Source organism: Falco biarmicus, chromosome 2, assembly GCF_023638135.1.
Source record: "Falco biarmicus isolate bFalBia1 chromosome 2, bFalBia1.pri, whole genome shotgun sequence".
NCBI lineage: Eukaryota > Metazoa > Chordata > Aves > Falconiformes > Falconidae > Falco > Falco biarmicus.
Window position 1 is genome coordinate 33,081,496 of NC_079289.1, and position 16,053 is coordinate 33,097,548.

General features: G+C 39.3%; 1 protein-coding gene across 4 annotated transcripts in view; it reads left to right on the forward strand.

Moving 5' to 3' along the window:
* ENOX1 (ecto-NOX disulfide-thiol exchanger 1) overlaps positions 1-16,053 on the forward strand; it is a 369,768-nt gene that overhangs the window by 74,995 nt on the left and 278,720 nt on the right. For all 4 annotated transcript variants that reach the window (XM_056329606.1, XM_056329607.1, XM_056329604.1 and 1 more), the window contains exon 2: positions 466-539. The gene's annotated coding sequence lies outside the window, so the exon portion shown is untranslated. The remainder of the gene's footprint in view (positions 1-465; positions 540-16,053) is intronic.

Sequence of the window (16,053 nt, forward strand, 5' to 3'; positions counted from 1 at the left end):
CATGTGGTTTTCCTATTCATGCCACTGTCTTGCTGTGAACTAAAGGCAGAATATTGCTTAAATGTACATAGGGATGCTTGTGGTTTCCTAAATAATTTGTATTTTCTGATACGCCACTAGCAGTTTTGCATATTCAGTATGTTGGTTTTGTTCTTTCATTACAAATAGTTGTAGCAAAACTGCTATTTGAAAATTAGATGTGTTCTCAGAATTTTCTACTGTTTTTGATCTTGTATGTAGAAGTTGTCCGAGAATCTATGCAATATCATGTATCTTAAATTTCATACCATATAAATTATCATAACATCATTGTTATCACCCACAACATTTCTCAGGTGATTCACAACTTCAGAAGGACTAGCTCATAAACTCTGAAGAGTAATTTTACACAATATTTTTTTTCTTTTATATGCTTAATACATATACTTTTAGTGACATTAAAAATACGTATTACCTGTTTTTCAGATCTTGGATTGTGAACTTGAAGCAATTCTTGGTTATATGCTTCTTGAGACTTGGAGAACATCTGCAATAAATAGGTATGTGCAATGGATATATGTATGTTTTGTGTTAGATGATTTGGAGTGTGTGTGAGATTTGTTGACAGACTAATGCTGAACTTCTTAAAGCCCTTGATAAATCTCAGCTGCCATGAATGGAACAGTGTGATGATCTTTGCAGGCTGAATTTTCAATAGTCCATGTTGAATTTGTATGGCAGAAATTGGGAAGGGTATGATGCTCAATTACTCGGAGAGAAATTTGTAGCCAAACTGACAAATTTACCTTCAGACTGAATGAAAAGGTGAATCTTCACAAGCAAGTGAGAAGTTTTGAAGGTAAAATCAGTGAGCTGGAAGAAGTAGCTCTACTTTTGATCCACCCATACTTGAGGCTGTGCTTTAACTGGTTTTTAGTTTGTGTTTCCTTGGATTTCTTTGCAACTGCTAAATGTAGTAAAAGTACGAATGTGACTACTGGGAAAAAAATGGCCATAAAAGTCAAAATCTTGGGTATATTGAAGTTCCTGGAAATTTTCTCAAGTATTTCAGTGAAGCTAGTATCTCAGTTGGAACATTTACAGAAAGTATTCAGGCAATTTCAGAAATACATTCCTGCATATAATGAAGTAATTTTTAGGTGATTTCTTTTTTACAAGTCAGGTCATACTTGATGGTGCTTGAAACTCTGTTGAGCTCCTAGCAATGGAGAAGAAACAAGAGAAGATTTAAAAGGTTTTATTCTTTCTAAAGAGTTTATAGATCTAGACAATTTTTTGAGCTTGGGCTCTGAGGAGGAAAAGGTTTCTTTAATACATGAATGTAACAATTGAACTTACCTTGCTCTGTATGAGAAACTTTGAAGAGATTTATAATAGGGGAGAAGTTGAATTCTTCTTATGAGTAAAATCCAGGACCACTTTTTGGTGTAGAGGACCCTTTCACAAAAACGTTTTTTTGCAGTAAGTAGCTTGTTCTGTAAGAATCAGAATGCAAAATATTTTCATAGTGTGCTTCACCTATAGGTCCCAAGCTGTTTGGCAAAAGCTGAAGAACCATTGTCTCCATTTTATGTATGGGGTCAGGTAGCTGCCTAGATCACTTAATGTATGATGGTCCTACTGCTGGGTCTCCTGGATTTTCAGACCTATGTCCAGCCCTGTCAGAAGATCCTCTGTCTAATGGTGCTTTCAGAGTGCGTGCAAAAGATCTCAGCAGTGTTTCTGATGATTACATTTCGTTAATAGTTCTCATATCTATTGATGTGTCTTTACTTCTTTTCATCTTTTCCCTCTTTGTGATGCATTTTTTTTAGTCTCAGTTGTTGTGCTTTGTTTTCTGCTTTGCTCCTTTATTTTGCTTATCCATGCTTTTTGCTTTCTCCTCCTCTTTCTAATTCATTTGCAGTCTCTGGAGATTGGCAGCAGTGGGATCTTACACAAGGAGGAGCTTCAGGAAAAAAAATCATAGCAGAATAAGCTTCCCTTTTACTGCCTCTCTAGAGATCTTGCTGTAAAAGGCAACTCGCTGTCATTCCTGTACTTTTTTTTTTTTTTGCAGCCAGCTCTGTTGGGTGCCCCCTTTGTGCCCTGCAAACATCTGTGTTGCAGCTTATGTCTGAACACAACTGGAGAATTAATGTGTGAACCTGCTTCTTATTTTGAGCAGGAAGCTGCTGCTATTAGTAGGGCACATGGCCTTGGTTCACCTGCAACTGCTAGTCCCCGTGTGGGAGCGAACCAGCCGTCTGTCCTCTCCCCACCTGCCACCCTTGCCCTTGTCTGTGGGGTAGCACTTTTCCTTGTTTTCCTCAAGACACTGCCCAATGCCTGTAAGTCGGCAGCATTCATTTTGTCCCCAAATTTTTCCCAACATGTCATGTAGAAAGGAAGAAAGGAGTAAGCACTGTAAAATTTTTATGGCATAGCTTACTTTCCATTGCTCCTGGAAACTTCTCCCTGCATGCACACAGTTATGCAGGCGCCACCCAGTAGCACCACCCTTCTGCGTAAGGAAGAAATCTTCAAGCCCTGAAGTATTCAGGCTCAAAGGATGCCAGAGCAGAAGAGGAAGCCCCAATCCCCAGTCTGTGGACAGGATTCCAGGAAAAAGTGACAGTGGTTCTGTGCTGGTTTTGGACACAGCACAAGACAGCTCGCTGAGCATAAATTGTGAACTTAACCTCAAACAGACTTAAGCAACTTTTTACTTTAAAAGAAAAGAAAAAGGGCAAAGAAAAAGAAGCAGCAGCACTGCCATGCTTGCAAAAGCGCTATCCTACTTGAGTGTGCTCAGCAATGTTTGTAAAGTGTAGGTGATGAACTGCAGTCTTTGTGGCATATGTGTGTCTCTGAGAGAAAAATGAAATCTGTTCTGTCAGTTTGGCTTTGGCTTATGCTTGAAGAGTTGTTGTGACGAGCCCGGAAGGTGTGGAAACTTTTGTTAAAGATCAGGTGAAATAGCAGAGAATGACTGTAACTCTGGGGGGAGGAAGCTGGAGGATTTGAGGTCAGTCTAAATTGGCAGCCATCAGCTGGGAGCAAAGCACAGCTGATTTAGTAAGAGCATGCACCAACTGAACAACTTCCCTCAGATGTTTGGGTTGGAAGGACTCAGAAATAGCAAATCTTGCTGGCTGACCTTAGCTGGAATAGCTACTGGGCAACCTTGTTTTCCTTCCCTTTCAGTAAATGAATCCCTTTTGGCAGAAGGGTATGTTAGTTTCAGAGCTTTCCAATCCAGCTTAGAAAAAGTTGTCCCCTTTCTTTTCAAAACTGACCATCAAGGCAGTCCCCGTGCACCTCAGACCCCTGTGTGTGTGCGCGTGTCCTGCACAGGCAATGGTCTCCCTTGTTCATTCATGTATACACTTGTTAGGGAGGGACGAGTTGGGCTGGCTGATTGTATGACTGCCACCGCTAAACAGGAAATTTTTTTAAGAAAAAAGATCTGGTCCTCTTTAAACATTGGCGGACAGATATCTGTCTTCCATCTGTGGCAGCCTATGCCAGACAGCCGAAGAAATACAAAGTTTGTGTTCTGAAACCTCGGAGAAATAACTGGCATGGTCCAACTTAATTATTTTAAACTACATGCAAATCTGAAACATTAAACACAGAAAGTAACGTTAAATTGTGAGAAGCAGACAGAAGCCGGGAAGTTCAGCTGGAAGGGTTGTGCCTTCTCTGTCCATAGGGCAAAGTTGCTGCACAGGGCACGGAGCCCTTCGGCACTGCTTCACCGGCTTCACGGGCACTGCTGTCCATTAACAGCAGGCAGCAGTCACCCACCGGCGGGAGAGTCCCCTGACCATCCCCTGCAGCTGGGTCACCCAAGGTATTGCATGGCCTGACATAGCAGGCAGGAAGGTGGCTGGTGGCCTTACAGGTATCTGTGGCTCACAAGACCCCTCCGGAGGCGCAAGGTGGCTGTTTTTCTCCCATTACAACCAGAAAGGTTGTACATGGCAGCAGATGGTGCTGGGTTTGAATGGCTGTTTCCTCAAACAGCTCCTTGCTGGAGTACTTGAGCAAGGCAGTTCTGTTCAGAGGAGAGGGGAACATGGTTGAAACAGTGGGCTCTAATCACTGTGTTTGCTCCTTGGGGCCATGGCCTGCAGGGAAGAGAGTTGGAGCAGCCTTGAGGCTGCTCCAGCAAAAAGCTGGGGTTTTAAGAGCCCTCACAGCCAGCCCTGAGCCAGAAGTTACGTACAGATGCTTCGTCTGTTCTTGTTCTTACTTGAGGCTTTATCCAAAAAAGACTGTTTTGCTCTGGGTGAACTTTGGAGCAGCCCCATGGAGCAAATGGGAAATAAAGCAGGAGTGTGCATCAGCCAGTGTCTACTGGGCAGTAGCAATTTGGTTTGGTTAGACAAGGTGTCAGGTTTTAGCAGTTCCCTGTTCATTTTTAATTTGCTTTACCATACAGGCACCGCACCGTATTTAGTATTGTGCATCTTTGCTGTGTGTCCCTCCTATTTATCAAAGTTATGCAAAGAAGTTTTGCGTTAAAACTATTTCCCTTTTCTGAATTGGCTTGGTGTTGTGACCGTTTGTCTCCTTTTGCAGTGCTAGCAAACGTGTTTACAATAGGTGACTACAAGGTACACTTTGGTACCTGGGAACCTGGGAGCAGTGTCTTCTGACTCACTGGAGCAGTTGTGGATGAGTCATGCTGCTAAATGTACCATACATTCCCAAGTAACACATGGTGTTATTAATTGAGGATATCAGTAATGTGTTGCGCAACTGTCAGAAATTAAAGCACTGATAAGGAACTTTGAAACAGTTGTTTTTAAGATTGGTTAGTTTGTAACACCAGTAATTCTGAACACAAATTTAATTCCAAATGCAAGAAAACAAAGGAAAACAAAGGCAGTCTTCTGCTTAAATGGCTTAATGGCTTTGAGTATTTAAGAATTCGTCAGTCCCCTTATGATACGACTGTGGTTTTTCCACCTTACAGTACTTCCCTAGTTGGCTGTCACCTGCAAGATTACTTTCTGTACACCTCCTGAACCTCCATTGCAGAGTTGCTGCCTGTCACTACACGCCATGTGTGCATGGGGTGAGGATGGTAAATGTCCGAGTGGGTTTTTTAATATGAACATTCAAGTAACCAATGCCAACAGTGAAGAAGTAGATACAATTTGCTGTTGATTGTTATGCTTCTTTACTGTGTTTGCTCGAGGAAAACATTTCCAAACTGGAGAGGCAGGTGCACACTCATGTGGTGCTTTCTGTACAGATGCCAATCACACCTTCTCCCTCCCATCCCTGTGCATCGTGGCGATGTGCATTGCTATTCACTGTGCAATGACTGGATCTGTAATCCTACCCGTACATGGAGTGTGTGGTAGCCAAATGTAGCAACACAGGAATGAAGTATCATTATTTTGTCAAGACAAGATACCCAGCATAGAGTATCATAAATTGATCCCAAGAGGACAGACCTAGAATATAAACTGTAGTGCTTTGAATATATGCATGTTATAATTGTATTAAACGCTTTGCAGCAATTTGTATTGTATTACAGCTGACAAAGTATTTTACCTCCTAGTAACTAACTAGTGTAAATAGTGTTGATATTTTTTCTTTTCCATATTTATAATTACATTAATTGCTTTGCCTATTAATAAGAGCTAAGTGTCAGAGCCCAAGCTGTAGCTGCCAGTAATCCAAAAGCAACTTGTTTGCATATTCAAAATACAAGTAATTGCCCTTTTTGCAAATGCATATCTTCACAGTTTAAATTTTACTTAGAAAAGCCCACTGTGTTACCTAAATATTGTCACGTTCGATATCAAATCTAGTGCTAATAAAATGTCTTTTGGAAATGAAGAGAAACTTTGTGCTAAGTGTTCAGAAGATATTCAATGAGAAATAAATGAATAGCTCAAGTTAGCTAGGAGTTGTGACTTATTTCCAGATAATGATAAGCTTTGAAAAAGATTTTTCCTGACTTTGAAAATAGTGTTTTTCAGAAGCCACAGCTGGAATATCCACATACAGTGCAATTTTTGGTTTTGCAGTGGGATTTAATTGGGCTAACAGAGTGTCACAAAGAAGGATTGGTAGATTGACTAAATTTTTCAAACAGCAACTTTTTTCTTTTTAAGTTTCCAAAGAGAAGTTTCCTTTCTGCATTGTTATCTTATGAACTTTAACATTTTTATTCTTAGACACAAAGCAAATTGAGATTTCAGCATAAAACTGGCTAAAACTTCAGTTAAAGAAAGCCTCCTTTTCAGATTGTTTGTTTGTTTGTTTTTAAATTTTTGTTTTCTCTGTAATTATAATGCTTTATTTCTGTTGAACTCCTTGCTGGAGACCGGCATTTAATGCAGCTGATGGTTTGAAAATTTGCAAAGTGCTGGTATTTGTGAGGGCTACAAGAGTGAAAAGTCAGTTGCAACTTAATATTGCAGATGTATGCTGAACTATCCAGGGAAGAGCAAAGGTTGATTAAATTCACAAAATAAGGTGATTTGTAGTTTTCTAAATATGTCACTCAACCTAAAATTAACTCAATAATTTACCAGTCACACAGATGCTAATGAATTCTGACAATCTCCATCGACCTGCTGCGATGAACTTCACTTTGACCTAATATTATTTCTTCTTTATTTTTGCTAAAAAGTAAGAGTGATTGTAGCATTTATCACATGCAAAGCAGAAGTATTTGGGGATTTTATTATTTTTTAATACCTGCAGCTCCAGGGTGCTAGTGAATTAATTGCATTTAATTAGTAAGGGTATAAAAGAGGTGCTGCTTTTTTTGTGAGTGTATCTCCTAAAGTTTAATCCCCCAGAGATTTCACATGTAATAGTGATAAAACTGACTGCTTCTAAGGCAGCATCAATGATGTTATTTAAGAAATAAAGTTGAGGATATCTTTTCATGCAAAATGTGACAAAATTATAAAGATTTAAGACATTAAGATAGTACTGTAAATATGATTTATTATTATTTCTAAAGTTAGAATCACCTTGGAATGGCATTTTTAATTGTGTGCTACCAGTAGCTAGAAGAAATATGTAAAAAATTTGTAAGTTAGCCAAAATCCTAAATGGGTTTATCTACTTTCCTGCTAAATACAGAAGTATATTATTTAAATAATAATATGGTTATCCTGCATTTGTACTTGATTTATGGGAAAATCTCCAAAAGGCTGCTCTGGATTATGAAATGGTATCTCTCTTTCCATTTCCAAGGTTTTTTTTTCCCAAAGCTTTACAGAATCCCAGATGAAAATCAACATTGATCCATAAAACAGACATCACTGTAGCATTGACATGGGTAGGGCATGACAACTGAAAAGATTTCTGGCCTACGGTTATTTCTGTTGGGGAAATGGAGATAGGTACACACACACACGCACATATATATCTGTAATATTTAAAGCTGCTGGGCAATGGCAGGCTGGTTGCAGACAGCTGCATGTTCAGGCTTTTTGGCTAGAATGGTTAAGTGGCTATGTAAGTGTACAAGTCAGGTCTCAGCATGCCCAAAAGGGAGAAGACTGCTGTGCCTCAGGTTCCCATGAAAAGTTTTGCCAGAGCTGGGTTTGAAGCTGCAGCAGTCACATTATGAGATATGGTGCTGGGTAGGAGATGGGCTTGATAGAACCCATTTTACTGGATTTCATTCAGTGGCTGCTGCCCACAGAGAAACATAAAAAGTTAAAAAAACCCCTGCAATTTTGAAAACTGAAATTAAGTCATCCCTTTCAATTGAATTTCTTTCTGGGTTGCTCCAAATTGTTACTGGATTTGTTTAGAAGTTTTGTTGTTTGTTTTTTTGTGGGTTTTTTTTTTTAAATAATTTACTTGATCCATTCAGTGACATCAGCTATAGTGACTGAACAGTTGTTTCCATAGTGACAGATAGGAGTGTTACAAGCATACATGTATGAATCAGGTAAGAGGAACAGAACAACTAAAAATTGAGAAAGTTTGCTTTTGGAAATAAACCAGAAATAATTGGTAAAAGTTTTCAGGAGAATGTTTTGGAAATCTAAAAACTATTTTAATATAGCTGAGTCTTCAGCACATCCAAAGATGCTAGCATGGCTAGTTTCATAGTGAAGCACAAAGGGATCTGTCCACATCTGGTAACAGCAACCACCTGGAGAATGCTTAAAATAGATAACTAACTCCATAATAAGAGTGAATGAATTTAACTGCAATTAAAAAAATAAAGCTTCTTGCTCATCCTTTAAACTATGAAAACTAGCATCACAGCTCATTGCGATTAAGGTCTATCTCCTTAATAAATTGCATCTTGAAAGGATCTTGAGTACTTCAGTTATGTCACAGATCCAGTTCCAATTCCATACTGGCATGAGTCAGGAGCTTGACCGCTGAAGATGACAGTTGCATCAGACTTATGTGAATGCAGGTGAAATCTGATTTGCATTCAGTATATGTAGTCAGGAATATACGTCCAAATTTAGGAGGCCCCACATGATACTGTATCATCATGGATTTAAATACTATTTGGGGTACATGCTAATAAAGCCAAAAAGACCCTCTATGCGTACAAGCACAATAAGAATTAATTCTACTCCCGTCATGACAACTCTCAGTGGGAATATTGTGACTTGCCTGGGCTCAGACGTTATTTCCAATAAGTATGGAAATAATGGCTCACAGTGCTGTAGAGTGTTAGGAGATCTCAAGGGAAATCTCATCAGATTGTGTGATAGGTTTGAAATTAATCCATGTCCCCACTGTATGTACACAATATACAACTGTCTTTCTGATGGCTTATAAGGAAAGGTAAACGCTACTATCCTAAATCAGCAAGGGGGCTTGCTGCAATATGTTCTCTTGGTAGAAATGAGGTATCTTTCTAAGTTGATGCAGGAAACTCAGAAAACGGTTATATAACTTTCTTACACTGCAGATATAGTATTGTCTGGTTTGCAACCTCATTATGCCACATCATCGTCTTTTTTGCAGTTCTACTTGCCTCCTATTCAACATTTGTCTTTACATCATCCTTTTGAAAATCTGAAAGGGAAAAAAGTGTTGAGAACTTCTTGCTTCCAGTATGGATATGACCTAGATATAGATACATCCATGTACCTGTCATTCCCAGATTGCTTTTTGGTGAAGGTTTCTATATGGCACTGTTCTTACCTCTTTTCAGGCTGGTTTGGGATTATGCCAGGCTTTGCCTGGTCAGGTGTGCAGAACTGTGTCATGTCAGGCCAAAACCTGTCTTCTCACCATCTTTTCTGGAGGAGCAAGGGATTGTCATCTGTGGAAGAATGTACACTTCACCACACTTTAAGTAGTGAGCATCTCAAGAAGCATATGACAAACTTGCCAGCCCATAGGTTGAGTTTATTGAATCCTGCCTTTTCTGGAGGACATAGGCTAAAAGCTTAATTTTGAATCCTTGTAAGAGTTTAAGCATGCAGGAAAGATGTTTCCTCACTATGAGGGTGGTGAGACCATTGGCACATGTTGCCCAGAGGAGGTGTGAAGTGTGATTGCCTCATCCATGGAAGCGTGCATGGCCAGGTTGGATGGGGCTTTGAGCCATCAGGTCTAGTAGAAGATGTCCCTGCCCATGGCGGGTTGCAATTACATGATCTTTGAGGTCCCTTCCAACTCAAACCATTCTATGATTCTATGTTCTCTTGTCAAGAAGTCTTAAAAGGACTGTGAGAAGAATGGTCTTCTTCAGTGATCTGCTGTAAAGTTTGGATACCAGTGCTAAGTAATTTTGGAGGCCCAGGCCAAAAGAGAAGTTAGCACCATGTGAGATGTGCAAGGGCAGCTAGCCTGAACCAGACATTTAGTTTTTTAAAGCAAAGTGACTTTCTACATAGCTTTTGTGAATATGGAAATAAAACAGGGGGGACACTGCATTTCTGCAGCTTCTCTGTCCTCTCACTGATTTAGCTTGATTTGTATCTGGCTTCCACATTTAGCTCCCAGTCTTCTCTGGAGTTTCCTTTCCATTGTAAAATTCATTCTTTGAAAGGCCTTTTCTTTGTTCCTTTGTAAGTTCTTTCTCTTCCTTGAAGATTCAACAGCACAATGAAGAACACCTAGGTTCCTTTCTGTTGACTTGCATTCTTCTCCGGTTCTTTTCTTCAAGATCTTATTCCTTAATGTCTGTGCTTGCCTTTACTCTTAAGAGAACCCATCATTTCTTTTGCTTCCAATATCCACCAGCTGTGGGAGGCAGTTGGTTGATTGGGCAATGGCTTTTCTGTCTTTCTGCATACTTGTTAGGTTTATGTAAACATTTGATACAGTGGTTTTGATTTGCTATAAACTCTAGTTCTATGTAGAGCTTTTTTTTTTTCTCCATTTTGATAGACTGTTGGATCAGTGTATCAGCAGTCACATCTGACACTAGTGTCAAAACACAATCGATAACTTGGCTCCCTTTAATTAATCACAGAGAAGAGAAAACAAGAGAAAATCCACATAATAAATGATTTTCTCCAATACTGATGTTTCCAGATTCCAATTGTGTTTATCAGCTTTTAAAAACGATCTGACTATGTATTGGAATCTTGTACATTTTGTCCGATAGGTTCAAATGCAACCACCTTTTTTTCTACTTCTTTTTATTCATGGTAGCTGAATGTTGTATGTCATTTTTAATTGTATTGTTCCTTCATATACATGCAGGAAGAGAAAGGACTATATAGCTCTTTATTCTTGTTTACCTTGCTGAGCCAAAGCAATTAGAATGGGGCATGCACCATCCAAAGAGCCATACACTAAATTCCAATCGATCAGTCACTGAGGTGACTGAAAAGGAAACATAGATCGGTGATATGGCTGATGCTGACAGCACAAATACAAGACAGTGAGGTTGCAGCAGGAGGATCTGAGGAATCATTATGACTGGTAATGATGTATGAGATGGGAAGAAATACTTTTTTTTCCAGATTCAACATGGGGTTTGTAAGTGGCAGTCTAAGGAAAAATAATTGTTATTATTTATCATCTGAACTGGTTTTCAATTGAATTGTTTGGGTTTTTTAAACTTTATATGCTGAAAAATTAATAATTTCAATACATCTCTTCTTGCTTTCTGAAGCATTGAAAAATACAAACCTGAATAGTGTATGGTACTTAAAATTGTGTTTAACATAAAGGTATTTATCTATTTGTCATGTGGAAGGAAAATTAATAATCTTCTTTGTGCACCAGAACTTTTATACTGAATATTTTCTGAAATTTCATTATGCAGAAGCCCTGTGTTCAAAACTTTTTTGTTTTTATATACTGTCGTGTGTATTTGTTCAAACAAAGAAATGCTTATCTGTTGAAAAGATAGCAGTGATAAATTACTTCAGCTTTCAGCTTACCTACTGTTTTCCATTTGGCATTAAATTCCTGGTTGCATCCCAGAGGTAGATAGATCTGAATTAAAAAAAGTTACCTTGATGCCTTTTTTAGCCAACCCCCACGACCTGATGATAAAAAGGAAATTTAGCCATCTAAAGGACCGTCCTTCTTGTATAGTTTAAATCCCTCTAGATACCAAAGGAATTGCAATTTTTACCATTTTCTCTGAACTATATTAATTTTCAGAGGATGTGCAGGACCTCTACCTTTACTGTCACAACAACAGCACTTTAGATATCAACAGTTTAACTATCTGTTGAATCTAAATAGCATGCAAATTGAGCTTTCCATACTTATCCTATCTCATTATGGGTAATGCTGCATATGCTTTGTTAATCCTTTTGAAAAATTATTGACTCCTGAATAACTTTCTTTTACTACTATAAATCATATGTTCATGTGAGGTTTTTTTTCCTGTCATTGACTTTTAAGTTCAAGGGTCTGTTTTTTTTTCTCATCAGAAAACAAATTTCTCTCTATGCTTAACATGAAGTATTCTGGGCTCGTGTTTGCCATTTTAATGTAGGTTCATCACTCTCCCCCTCCTTCTTCTCCCTGAATAAATGATCCTTATTCAATGAACAATGGGAGCATACAAACGCAGAAGAGTAACAAAACAGATCAAAAAGCTAAAAGGAAACATGCCATAAGTTAGCTGTATTAGCATATTTTAATATGTAAGAAAAAGTAATTGGGACCTCTTTCCTCATTTCCCAATCTTTACCATGCATGAGTTGATAGAATTATTGTTATTTACAAAATACCAACACTGGCCTTCAAATAAGAGATGCTGTATATCCTAGTGGACTCTTGAGGTCTGTATCTTCATCTAAATTTTAGCTGGTCCATATTGGCTGCCCACTGAAAGACTGTAGACATCTACTTGGGAAGGAAATGAAGTTGGTCACAGAGCTTTAGGAGGAGAATTTCCTGGTCAGGGATGAACGAACATGTGCACTTGATCAAGCACTTAACACCAACATGTGCCAATTTCTATCTGATGAGTATGAAAGGAGCGTGACCTGACTGGATTTGATGTGGACAGTGGTACTTTATCTGATGAGGCCAACCCAGTGTGTCCGGAGATTCCTACCTGCTAAGTTTTCTTTTGATAGGCCAAGATTTCGTTGGGGCAATTTTGCACATTATTTCTGTCACCACTCTTCCTTTTATACTGCCTTCTGATATGAATTACAGCCGAGTCTGTCTTTCCTCACTCCCACTCAAAACATTAGGAGTCTTCTGTTTTGGTCTTGGAGGCACACTGATCTACTGACTAAAGCCCAGAGTTCAAATGTTTGGACATTTGTTCCTTGCTCTGCCAGCGGCTCATCCTCTTACTTTTCACAGAGCAATGATGGCATTGGCCTGCATTCTGGTTTCCATCTCTCTTAGATGGGAGCACTGATAATGATGCTTGCTTATGTACTAGAATAGGATAGTTTACTTGGAAGGTACCTGCAACGGTCTTCTAGTCCAACTACTTGACCGCTTCAGGACTGAAATGTAGCTACTGTGCTACATAAGCTGAGATGTGGGGCATCTTCTTCTGTAAGGTAAAATTCTGCTAAGCTCGATAAACTACTCTTTGTTAGAATTATTATTAACGTCATTACTCTTATTATTTCTGGATTGCAGCTGGGTCCTCCGCATTCCTAAAGGGTTTGTTTTTTAGTGCAAATGCTACCAGGAAAGGTGCACTTTTAAATAATGAAAGTCAATGACATTTAGTATCTTGCAGAGCTGGCTGTACAGCAAAGGCAATATTACTGTTACTTCAGGGCCATCAGAATTCAAGCCTTTCCCGTGTGGAAGAGCTGTCTGACAAAATGATTTTGAAAATGCTACTTCACATTAAAAGTAGCAGGAAAAAATTGTCCCCAGGATGGTATTATCTGTGTGTAGCCAGTAGTTTAACAAATAGCTCTTCCAGATATATTCCTACTCTTTTGCAAAAAATATCTGTTTTCTGGAGTACATTAGCCTGCAGAGGGGAAGAAACAGGGAAGCTATTAATATGTTTTCCCATTTAAGCACAAATGCTTTCTCCTAACTCTAACTAGAAGAGAGGCTGTTCTCTTTTGGCAAGCAAGTCCCTGTTAAGGGCACTTTGCTGGATGCATTTGTGCTATTCTATCTTGGTGGTCTGCACAAATGGGCACAATCCCCAGAAAGATGACAGCAGGCAGAAGTTCATTAAACAAAAGAACCACATTGACGTGTTGGTGGAAGAGGAGAGCACACAGCTCACCTCCTGCCGATGGTGTGGTTGACTTTGTGAATTATTTATATTTATCCAAAGCCTGCAGTCCTTCCCTTTGGTGAGGGCAGGCTGTTGGTGGTGGGAGTTAGAATTAGTAGGATTTTGCCAGTAAACACCCTTTCAGTTAACAAAGAGGGGCTGCTGCAATTCTTTCTTTCCAAAGGAGAGATATGTATGTTTGTGTATATAACTTTGATTTTATTGATAGTGTTTAGACTGGGTAACCTGAAATGTGTGCAGAGCAGGCAAGTTGTATTTGTGGAGTCTGAGAGCATCCTCTTTCCGGAAAATCTTTCTGAAATTATCTTATGGTGAGTAGAATTTGATCCATTCTGTTGATGAAAGAGTCTGCTGTTTACAAATATTTTGATGAAGCACAGACACTGTCGTGTCTAGATGGTATGATGGATTTCTTTATACTCAAAGTAACCCAAGCCTGTTAGTGACAAGTAAGTAACCTCTAATTTCCTTCCCCCTCCCCCCCCCCCCTTATTATCTCTGTAGTGCTTGAATTTTAACACCGAGTTCTTACTAAAGTCTTTGGTGACCCTTCACATGTGGCACCACTCTGTGTGAAATTTTATTGCGTTGAAATCATCAGGGCAAAACAAGAAGTCAGTCTGGCCAGATAGTTATTGCTGTGTTTTAAAAAGGTAAAAATGTTTGGAGACTAGAGTTTCAGTGGACTGAACACGTATCACAGCAGAACTGTCTTTTCTCCCTGTGAGTCCTTGTTCAAGATAGTCATGAATGGAAACAAAATACTCTGCCATCAGGCTGTTGCCCTCCTCCTACCTGAACCCGAACAGCCGCATGATGTTTACTGTCATCAGTGTCCACCTGCTTCCCTTCAAATCTTCCTCACACAAAACACGGTTGCTTCAGAACAATCATTATATGTCTGGAAAGGGCAAAGCAATTCTCCAAGTCCCACTGATTATGTTGTATAGCAACCCTACTGTATGCAGTTTCTGCTGCTTGGAAGGCTGATAGCTGCTTGGCAAGCTAAAGAAGAAGCTTCTTTCCAATAACAGTGTTTTTCTTTTATCCTGGAGTGTGGTATTATTTTTTCTAGTGGTATGATTAGAAAAGAAAATATACAAAACTAAAGAAATATTCCAATATATTTATAATATAATACTATGATCGGCATTAAATAAAGTCATTCAAGTGCTTGTGTTCATTCAAGTATTTTTTTGCCTTTAAAAAAGAAATAATTGTTGCACAGAAAGTCTCGCCTGAATAGCAATTATTTTATTAAAAGAATACTGGCCTAGGTCTTGTGCTTGGCTTTCTATGAGCTTAACCATGCAATCATTTTTTATTGCCATTGTTGAACGTAGATGGATTTAAATAGGGCTTCTCCCACGTAGGTTCTTTAATGATACTTTTAAGGAAGAGAGCACAAGTGAATTGAACTGAAGTCCCTTACCCACAGCTGAGGAAGAGGGTGGGACAGGGTGTGAAAGGAACCCTGGAGCTGTCAGAAATGGCAGGAGTAGTGTTACACAGCAAGGACACCAGAGAGCTGAAGTCTTTCTGAGGGTGGAAAAATACCATGCTCTCTCCTGAGAGCCCTTTGCTTTGACTGGATGCGGGCCTCATTCTCTCTGAACCTATTTCTGCCTGTAACAATACTTCCAAATGCAATTGGCACCCATTCCCGCTGCCTGCAGGCAATTACAGAAAGCAAGCTGGGTTTCTAGGGTTTCTTAGACCCACCCTACCTTAGAACTGAAATTTCTTAAATGTGCATATGGAGAATTAAAAAAATCAAATGGAAAAATTGTGCTAAAATCTTTGCAAAACTTGAAACGACTTGTATTCTGTCCATTGTAATCTGAAGTAATGTACTGGAAAGACACACTGCATTGCTGCAGATCTCAACAAGGAGTAGATAAGTGCCAGAGGTTGAGCCTGTAGGGCTCTGGGCAAAGATTATGCTGCTGGAAACATTGTTTTGCAAAGTGAATAGTAGCTGACTGTTAAAGCACGGTCCCTGCTGATGGCAGGAGTTTAGAAAAAGGCTAAAACTCTCAAATGAAATATAATTGAAAGAAAGTTTTAACAAGAAGAATCCTGTCTGCAAAAGCCTGTGTGCTGTAAAACTCCTTTTGCCAAGAATGGAACAGGCAGGGCCTTGACAGATAAATAGCAACAAACAAACTCAGCTTTTCCAGGGGTGATGGAAATGTGCTCAGAGCAATGATGCAAGCCCTCAGTGATTCTGGGTGTGTCACCCACATCTTTCCCTTCTGAAGAAGGCCAGAAATACTTGGTGTGTCCTTAAGTCTGGAGAGGCTTGGCAAGAGCTGTCACTGAGTGTTTACTTGAAAGGTAGCTCCAGGGACGTGCGAAGCAGATACTAATTCAATCTCAAGGTTACAGGAAGATTTGAGAAAAAACCACCC